Source organism: Cupressus sempervirens, chromosome 5 (assembly GCF_028749045.1).
Source record: "Cupressus sempervirens isolate cs-2001-9-10 chromosome 5, ASM2874904v1, whole genome shotgun sequence".
Lineage (NCBI taxonomy): Eukaryota > Viridiplantae > Streptophyta > Pinopsida > Cupressales > Cupressaceae > Cupressus > Cupressus sempervirens.
Genome location: NC_143122.1, coordinates 444,194,493 through 444,205,253, shown reverse-complemented (window position 1 = coordinate 444,205,253; position 10,761 = coordinate 444,194,493).

Here is a 10,761-nt window from a genome sequence, read left to right as displayed (position 1 = left end):
CCTTCATTGCTCAGATTTCTCTTTCTACTAGATCTATGTCTTTAACACCTTCACATGTGTGTATCCTTTTTGCATTTCATCCTCATCTTCTCTTTCTTCACATTATACACACTCTCTCTGAGGATTAGAATCCTCCTTAAATAGACTTCATGTGAAGCTTCTAGATCTTGATAAACAGTTTAAACTTTATCATCTTTTTCCATTTATGTCCCTTTTTTTGATTAGTTGAATTGTTTGTCTTGGGATCATCACCTTTTTCTAATGAGGTGTAATCAGAATATGATCTAGCTATACATATATTAAATATCATAGAAATGTTTGCCAAAATGATTCACATATGATTTTGTGCCATCACAAACTCTCATATCAAAACTGCATTGCTCAACACTTTAGTGCTCTGACGCTCAATCATGTATGTTGTTGCTTGGCTTCTATAAGTCTATGTGCTTAACACTTGTTAACTTCTCAATTTTCTTGGTCAGCATTATATTACGTAGCTCATACTATATTCCTTGGCTTTTATATCTTCTCAGTCTCTACTGAATGCTCGATAATCATTGTTCTTCTCGGTCTAAGTGTTGGTTGCTTGGCCTTTACTAGATAACTCGATCATAGTGATGACCTTGTAATCTTGCATAGTAAATGACTCAAAAATGACTAAGTGTTTGGTTACTAATTGACAACATAGGCTTACAGATCAACAAGAAAACATAAATATACTCTTTCATGGTTAGCAAAAGAAAACTATTTTTCCTTCCTTGTCTGTCGATTGTAGAGGGTTCACATTTGAGACAAGAATATTCAATGTGGTACAATTGTTTTTTACAGTTTTTAAATTTGATGTTGCCAGGCACTGGTAGTATGATCCACTAAACATAATTAGAAGAAGATTGTATAGAATGGGAACTTCGTAAGAAAATGTCAACATGAGAGTATGTCATTGATTAAAAGATTTAAAAACATGGACTCATGGGAAGAGGTCAAAATAGAGATGGAGAAATGTTTTGGTGAAAACAATATTTCAATACAAAAATTGTTAGCATAAATTTGAGAATTGCATAGACAAAAAGAAAAAGTGTAGCCCATGATATCTTACAATTTATACCAGATAGAAAATCATCCAAGCAAAAAAAATCTTCTAGGCACCATAGATAAAGATTGTGTACCTGCACATTGGTGTTGATAAAAAATTAATTCTATTTGGGAAATGAGAAAGAATATTGGCAACCTTAAAACCTCTACAAATTTTGAAGACTTTCCTAAGGATGTGTTGCCATACTTTCAATCTATCCCTTTTAAGCTTCTATCTTGATGAGTTTTCAATGCAATTATTTTCAATTTCTTGTCTATATAGCCCCCATGTGTCTCTCTTCTCATCAAAATCCTAAGGTTTCCATTTTATTTTCTTTCCAATTTTTCCCTACTCTACCTCCCCCTTACACCTCGATGGAGGATTCTTGTTGTTTCATTGCAATAAGGTCTTAGGTGATCTAGGATTGGGAGGGTTGATTGGATGAGCATTTTCCTGATGAGAAGAAAGACCTACTTTGGTTTTGCAATTTGGTTCCTATCTCATGTAAGTTTTTTCTCTAGATTTTGACCCTTTATATTGGTTTTCCATCTTTGGTGAACTTCATTAAGTGAGATTCTGAAGAATAAGCAAAAACAACATTCACAGGTATACGTCTAGTCAATTCATGGTGGAAAGACGAGGAGAAGAAAAGATATAAAGCCAAGAAACTTTCACATTGAAGATCTGAAGTCAAAATTCATTTCTGTGTAGAGAAACAAAACTTCATCTTTTCAGTTACTCACCCTCTAGAAGTGAACATCTTCTAGCATGTTTCCAAAGAAAAAGCAAGGAAAAGCTTAAAGTCAATTTTGATCTAATATCCCTATAATAGCCCTAAATTGGCACATTGGTATTCTAAACCAATTTTGGTACATCAATCTTTCAACATCTATTTGTTGATCAAATTAAGTCTTATTGTACTAGGCATTTCTAATTATGATCATCTCTACTTGACCTCAGTGTGAAATATAGAAAATCACTAGTCTCTATTAATCATATATTTCATTTAATTCCTAGATATTGATTAAAATTAGCTAAATCAATCTCTTAATTGAGTTAATGTAATGATAAGTCCTAAGTACTTTAATTAAATTAAATCCACCCTCTTTAGCTAATACACATAAAAAAGGAATTAAAATACATTGATTTAATTTTATATATATATATATATATATATATATATATATATATATGATGTCATGTTTGAATGGATCAATATTCTTTCCTAATTTATCTCATATGAAAAAGGAATTAAATATATTGATTAAATCAATTGTGCCCATCATAATTGTTGAAACTAATTATTTAATTAATTAAAAAAAATTATGAGCACATATTTGAATAGATCAAGGTTGTCTCCTATTTCATCTCATTCAACTCCATAAAAAATGGAGGACTCAATCTTACATCCAATCTAGACCATACACTCAGTTTAATCTTGACCATTGATCGGGTTCAAGATTCTATAAAAAGAGTCCCTTGGCCTCTCATTTAGAAGGATCCACATGAATATTATTGAATCAAGGTTAGATTGATCACTCGAGTTCTTTCCATTTGAATATCCTTTGCTTTATATGCTCATCATTTAGACTAAAAGCATTCATTTAGTTTAAGTTACTTTTCATTGTTCTTAGATTAATCTATATCTTTTCATTCAAAAATATAAAAAAACATAGATTAGATTGCACTTGCATTCATAAATCCTTCATACTAGTTTGGTCTGGTTACTAGGTTCTCAATTCTGAGAGTGAATAGTAAAAACCCTTCTAGTTAGAAGGCAACAAATCGCTTGTGTAGACATATAGAGTGGACAATACCATGTTCATTTTGGGATGTTTCTTAAAAATAATGATCATGTTGAAGTGTCTATGGATTTAGAGGCCCATAATTAGCACTCACATTTCTGGCACCCACTGTGGGGCAAAAAAATCAAATTTTATGGCCTCATTTTATTCATTTTTTTGACATTCTATTTTTTGTCCATAGAAGATAGAAAATCCTCGAGCGACAAGATCTTTTCTTGCACAGAGAATTTGAAACTTCACGCTGCTCTCTGTACTTTCTTGCATGGGAAAGTGTATCCTCGCGTGAAGAAAGTAGTTTTTCATGTGGCACAAAGTGAATCCTCATGAGGAACCCTATAGAGTCTTGCATGAGACTTCACATCAAAAAAGAAAAAATTGCATGTTTAAGTTTGTTTTTCATGATTTCTTTGATCTAGAACTCCTATTTCTGAAGCATATGTTTTATGATTTTTGATTTCTGATTTTTGAAGTAGCTTGATAGTGGTTTGTAGGATGATTTCCAAAGACACCTTGGAATAAACATACAAATAGTACTAATTGTTTGATTGCAAGACATTTTGTCAAAGATTCAATTATCAAAACAAATTCAAACCTACTCAAACAATGTGTCTATTTTAATGCTTTCCAATACACATATTTTAATATGGCTTGTGAACTTCGTAGGACTCTAGAGAAAGGAATATGGGAGTATGCTCTTTGCTACTTGGAAGTGATGCCCAAGAGTAAATCAAATACCTAAACACCTTTGGAAGATGGTACCTAAGGGAGGCAAGAAAGGTAGTTTTTCTCCCAAAAAAAGCTTTTTATAAAGAGACAAGATAAGTTGGGATTGATAAGCTAGCTCAATTATGAATATGTTCTATGTGTTTGGGTAAGGTGATGAGGTAGAGGAGTATGTTCTTTTCCCTTTGGGAAAATCGAAAACTTGAAACCTTGAATCTATGCTATAGTCCAAGTTAATCTTTAGAGGGCCTATCGGAGTGATCCAACCTCTGGGAATGACCCAAATGAGCACACACCTAACATTGGTGATTCTAACTCATTACAATAAAGAAGCTTTGTAGAGTGAAATACTCCAAAACCATGTTAATTTCTTCTCCTTGATTTTGATATCACATATCAATAAGAGGCTTCGTCTTTTGCACTAGGTGAGACTGCCCCTAGTCTTTCTAGTCAAGTTGTGCACTTTTAGGTGTTGGTGTTGGATACTAGCCTTAACCTCATTCACAAGGTCATCAAGGATTAATATGAATGGAATCCTACTAAAAATATGTAGTTAGTTGCTACCTAGTTCACCTCTAAAAGGGGGCATAATCTTTTTGCAAGGAGGGGGACGAATCGCTCTTGTAGATCCTCACCTTAGGTATGTACCTAGACACTAGAAGGTGGTATACACCCTTGATCTCTACCAAAAGGCTACTGATTGAGCATATATGTCATTGAGTCCTTCGAATACACCAAAAAAATGAGCACCCTCTAGTGGGGTGACATGGCTATTTGAGGTGAACACATGCACATAAGTTGTGAGACAAATATTTCATTGCCTCTACCATTTCTAGTTACAGGGATAAAATAGTGTCTTTTTGAAGTCTAAAAATTGTCCAAATTGTCCAAACAAAAAAAGGCCAAGACTCCTCTGTCCCTCTAAATTTCTTTGTCCTTGGTTAGATTATTTAGGACTACTATTTACATCCCTTGTCTGAAAGCCAACTGTTAACTTGCAATCCAACATGATGTCCGAATCTAAAAATGATGTTCACATCTGACTGAAAACTACAAAACATTATTAGTACTATATCTAGAAACTGTTAGAATTTATCAGAATCTCTTCAAAGTTAGTCAAAACCTATCAAATATGTCCTTTACTCATTTGCGCATTTGCAAAATTTCATGTGAGTAACTACTAGTAAGTCTGTCCATTTGCATATCCTTGTGTAGTCCTCTATACTTCCTCAAATAGGAGGGTGAGAATCCTCACGCAAGAATCTACCCAAAAAACTACCAAATGGTTTTAAACTTGTCAAAACATTGTTGAAACTATCAGTTTGTCACTTTCTCATGCAATCAAGCACAAAACATCATATGAAAAAATGCCAAGAATTTTTTTGAGTTTTTTCCTTGCATAGGTCCTTGTACTTCCTCACATGATTCTCCTTGAATCCTCATGTTGAGATTTGGTTATTAAACTATCAAAATTGGTCTGTCAAAGGTGTTTCCTCACCTGGTTCATAATGGTTGCTCACGTCAAAGTCATTTCCTCGCATGAGCCTGCAAGGAATTGTCCAAAAAAAATGAGTTATTCTGAGCTCCCTCATCACCGCTCGATCCAAATTTGTTTTGTGTCTAAAAACATTAATTCATTCCTCTATATGCAATAGTCTAAAACTTAGACATCTTGCTTAGTTGATCACTTGATCTACACATGAATAGTCTCCTTGGTTGTCCTATTTTCTCTCTTGTGGTTTTCCTATCTCGTGTCATGATAGTAAAGAACTCTTAGCTATTCTAGCCATTTCTCTGAATATTCATACCTACATATACAAAATTATTTCTAAATCTTACTTACTTTGAGACAATGTTCTAGTGTGATCCTTGTTCAAACTTTGTCATAAGTCATTGTCTATGATTGTTGCAACTATGAGTGGAAATGTGTTTCCTCCCCATAGATCAAGACAAGGTATAGATAGAGATAGAAATTGTGGTAGAGGTCATTCCAAGTTATACATACAATTTGAGTTTAGTGAAGGGTCCTCGCAATCTCTTTCACCTATTGGTCCACCTAGTTCTTGAAGATTATTTTTTATAAAATTGTAACAAGTTAGGAATCTATTATACCAAGAATATCTAGACATTGACAAGACACCTACATCTTTAAACAAAACAACTAAACTTTTTTTTGAAACACCTATACAACCTAAACATACTAAAATCTTTTACACTCCTAGAATGGCTAATCAAAATCAAGAAATAGGTGAAAATAGTAGGAGAAAAAATAAAGAGGAATTCCAAAGAAATGAAAGGATGAAAGATCCTTACATCTATACAAATGATTATGGGGACACTAAAGAGATACCCCTATAAGGCATAGAGAAATGTCAAAAAGATAACAACTTCTAGAAAATGATGAAAATTTTACTCCATGATGAGAAAGAGAAATATTTTCGTAAACTCACTCAAGAAGGAGCAAAACTCCCTCAACATTTTTTTTTGATGAATAGACTTTTTCCATTAAATTTAAATTATAAACATACATATTCAAAAAAAGGGGCCAGAGGATATAGGATCACCCCATGAGTTCATACGGCCCAAGGTTGGAGATTAACTATTCATCAAAAAAACATATATATAAATAGTTTAAACAATTTTCACATAAGAAGAGGAAACTAAAACCTCCAAGTTACAAAAATGACTTCAGGCTATGCAAGAGAAATTGGCCCAAATGTTGTGAGACAAAGATAAACTAGCTAAACAATTTATGTTAGACACTATTTGTTCATTTTCTTTTGACAGGGACTTGTACATTCCTCCTTTTCCTAGAGGAGTTGAGTTACTCAAATACAAAAAATACTTAGGAACATATGATCCCCAAGATAACTTGAGGGACTTTATCACTTTGTCTATGGAATCTATGTACAATCAAATGTATCTTATATGTTTGTTCCCATGGAGTCTAGGTGGTTTAGCCATGGAATGGTTTTCAATATTACCTACTAGCATTAAAACATTTGATGAGATTGCTAATATATTTATTCAGTAGTACTCACACAATATACAATATCCAGTCAATATACAAGATTTCTGTAACCTTAAACAAAGAGTTGGAGATCCTTTCCTAATGTTTCTCCAATAATAGTGACAATTGTATACCAAATACTCACATAAAATCCCCAAAACGAAAAAAACTTGATACATTTATGGATAATATTTTACTTTATTTTGGGTATAGAATACAACTTCAAGGTCCATATACCTTTGAAGAAATTATTACACAAGCAAACCAAATAGAGGAATTCATGGTAAAGGAAGGTGAATTAACCCTTCAAAATGACATCAAGAAAGGGTTACCTCTGGAAAAGATAAATCCAAGTATGTGAATAAAAATCATGAAGTAGTGCATGATGGAGTGGTAGAAAATATCAATCCCAAACCATCTAAGATGAATTTTAGTCTCACAGATAATATCAATGCATCTAAAACAACTGATAAATTTAGTCTAGATAACAAGACATTTTTAAATAAAGAAAATAACTCATCTTGGTTTAATCAACCCAAAAGTGAATACACATCTCTAGGTGAACCTCTAGATGTGATCTATAAAAATTTACTTTGAAATCATATCATTACTCCATTTTTTGTCCTTATGATCCACAACCATGACCCACATGGGTGAATGGGAATGCATATTGTGAATACCATCAGAACAAGGGTTAGAAAACAAAAAATTGTATTAATCTACATCATAAGGTTCAAGACCTAATTGATGATGGTGAAATAGTTGTGGGTGGGCATAACAAGAACTCATATTACAAAGCTTTTAAGGAACCATTTCCACATTATTACAAGGGAGAAAGCTCTAAATAGAAAAGCAATAACAAGGTCAACTATACATACACCAATGATGATAACATGATCAACATAGTTGAACCTTTGGAATTTGAGCATTGTGATGTTATCACAATTAAAGGAAAACATGACAATACAAAATCTAAGACTCCATTTTTCTTAAAAGGTGCTACATCTTTTACATCTAATCACGAACAATCACAATCTTGTGCCAATATTGTTACACATTCTCATGCCAAGATAGTACTCAAAGGCCCTACACCTTTTTCTCCTCAGGTAGATCAAAATAAAGACAAACCTATTGCTGATCCATCTGGAAAAAATACGATAATTACAACATCATCCACAATTACAAACTATAGTATCCTCAAACAATTGTAATGAATGAATATTCAAATAACAATCTTCAAACTAGTTAAAATCTATCCTGCTCATAGGTAGATTCTTGAAACATCCCTCAATGAGGAAAATGTACCTCAAGATCTTGATCTTGATAGGTTTCAATCTATGGTAGGTCACTTGACCTCACCTCATTATTTGTCCTTTTCTGAAGAGGATGATAATTCATTGAGTCATCCTCATAATCAACCTTTGCATATTGAGGTCATGATACATAAAAAAATGTGTTAGTCATGTGCTTATAGATAATGGAGCTGGTCTAAATATCTATTCTACTAAATTACTCAAACAATTGGGTTATTATTAAGAGTCTATTGATCCTCATCACAAAATAACCATCAAAGCATATAATGAAGTAGAATGCAAATCCCTAGGTCTTGTTGTGTTGCCTCTTCGAGTTGGTCCTATAGAAAGAGATGTTACTTGTCAAGTCCTTGACATTCCATTAGCATACAACATATTGTTAGGTAGACCATAGATTCATGAAATGCAAGCAGTACCTTTAACATACCATCAGTGCGTCAAGTTTCCATTCCAAGGATCTAAAGTTACTATACCTACTAATATTGGTTACACTTGTAACATGCTCAAATTTGTTGATAGATTTGTCCCTACTAATAGAGTCTATGGATAATGATGTTAACAAGCTAAATGAAATGGAGAAGACACTCAAGTTAACAAAAACTAGAATGGGTGAATATCACATTGAACCAATTTTGTCTTTGACATCTCTTCCTAAATCTCCTCGCCATTATGGGATACCATCTAAAGTGAAGAGACCTTTTGTGGTATTACCTTAGACTAAATTTAATGGTGCCTTTGTGAAGATCACTATACCTTTAGAGGATAAAGATGGAAACAGAGCTATAGCTAAGTGGTTATACAAAGAAGAAGTCCCAGTGGCTATCACAAACCAATCTCATGAGATAACTTTAGAAAAGTATGGACTAGGTCTTAAATTAATGAAATGCCTTGGCCACAAAGGCAATGGTCCTATTAGTTGTAACAAAAATGGCCTGATTAGTTCGATAAAATATCTCAAGATCAATAAATTTGTGCTAGAATATGATATTTCTTCTTAATATGAGTCACAAATTGAATCAAATAATCAAGCGGAAAGCTTTGATGATGAGGATTCATTTTCTTATCTCAATCTGATAGACCTTGCTAAGTTCTTTGTAGAACTAGATGACTTTGTACTATGTATCAGTACTGGTGAAGCTAACAATGATTCCCCTAACAATACTACTGATACTCCCCAAATTAAATAGGAACAAGGTGAGTCTAGTCATACTATAGTTGTTGAGTGGCTTTTTAAAAATCAAGATGAAAATGAAAGTGGAGAATAGGCCCCCATAACTATTGGGGAATTCTATAATCTGACTCCATGTAGCATAGATTCTCAACAGTACGAATTTGATTATCTCATAGAGGCAACTTTAGACAAGGATGTAGATCAAGTTCATACATATGAAAATAAATTTTAAATAGGGGAACAATCTATGGTTTGGTCACATGAGTCTCATCCTACTAGTGTCAATGATTCTTTGATTAATGTCATTAGAACTCAATGGAATTTTTGTTAGAATATGTAGTCCAACAATATAACTAAGAGAGGGGGGGTAAATCAATTATCCAACCAATATCACAATTATCAACCTTATTAAACTTTAACCATATGAGAAATGTAATAGAAAACCATAAAAAGATACTCATGCATAAATAACATCAGATATGTTAACTAGGGAAACCTTTGATTAGAGGGAAACCATAGTGGGGATGGTACCCACACGATGATGTACTAATATAAATATTCCTTGTTAGAGGATGGGCCCTATTAGGAGTCTATGAATACATTTAGTACATGTGAGTCCATGTTAGGAGACTTTGAATCCCTCTTAGGAGATTCCAACCTTGTTAGGAGTTGTGACAACCTTGTTAGGAGTTGTGCCAACCCTATTTAGAGTTGTGGAAGACAACTAGACCCATTGGCTAAACAACTTCAAGGTTAAGATATATGAACCCACTGTCCAAATGATCTTCATATTATTCCTCATAGAATAATAGAAATTAATTTTCCTTCATTCTGCTATCTCTATCCTATCAAACCTCCTTCAAATCTTATAACCTAATCACAAAACTTGCATCAAATAATCCCTTCGATCACTTACACACATTTTTACCAAATACTCTGATCTTGTTTGCTCTTCCTTAATTACTTCACATTCCACTTCATACATACAAACAAGGAAAACATTTTTCCTTTATACCATATCTTCAAAATAATTCCTTGAGTTGACCTTGATGATTTCCCAATTAATTAATTCACAATTACAATAGTACTGTCAGCTTGTAGTCTATACAAAACTTCATAGATGCGATACTGGGGCTTGTGTACTGGTTGACATTGCCAACTAATTATTTTTTGATGTTGTTTAACTATGCACTTCTTCATTGCATCTTAGATGTAAGATAGAAAACAAACATTAGAAATATGTTCTTCAATACACTTTTATGTATTGCTCTTCGTAAATCAAGTACAACTTCCATATGCCTATGACTTAAACTCTGCACACTTAACCATGTCATCAAGACATAGTCTAGAGCATGTTGTTAATTGAAAATCCCTAGACAATCAAACCATTTTCCATACCAATAAGATCTCTATCTGCTACTCTGGAACTTCATGGGCTTACTACTATGTTGACATCAATGACAAACACAGTCATGAATGCAACATGTCAATACTCTCCAATGCTTAGGACACTCCCCAAAGTAGTATCATCAACATTCATGCTAATAATCTCCCCCTTCAACATTTATGGAAACATAGATGAAAATTATCTAAGTTCCAAGAATACCAACTAGTACTCTGCTGCTACTACTGCACTCATCTTCATTTTGGGATCAACAATAGTTGTT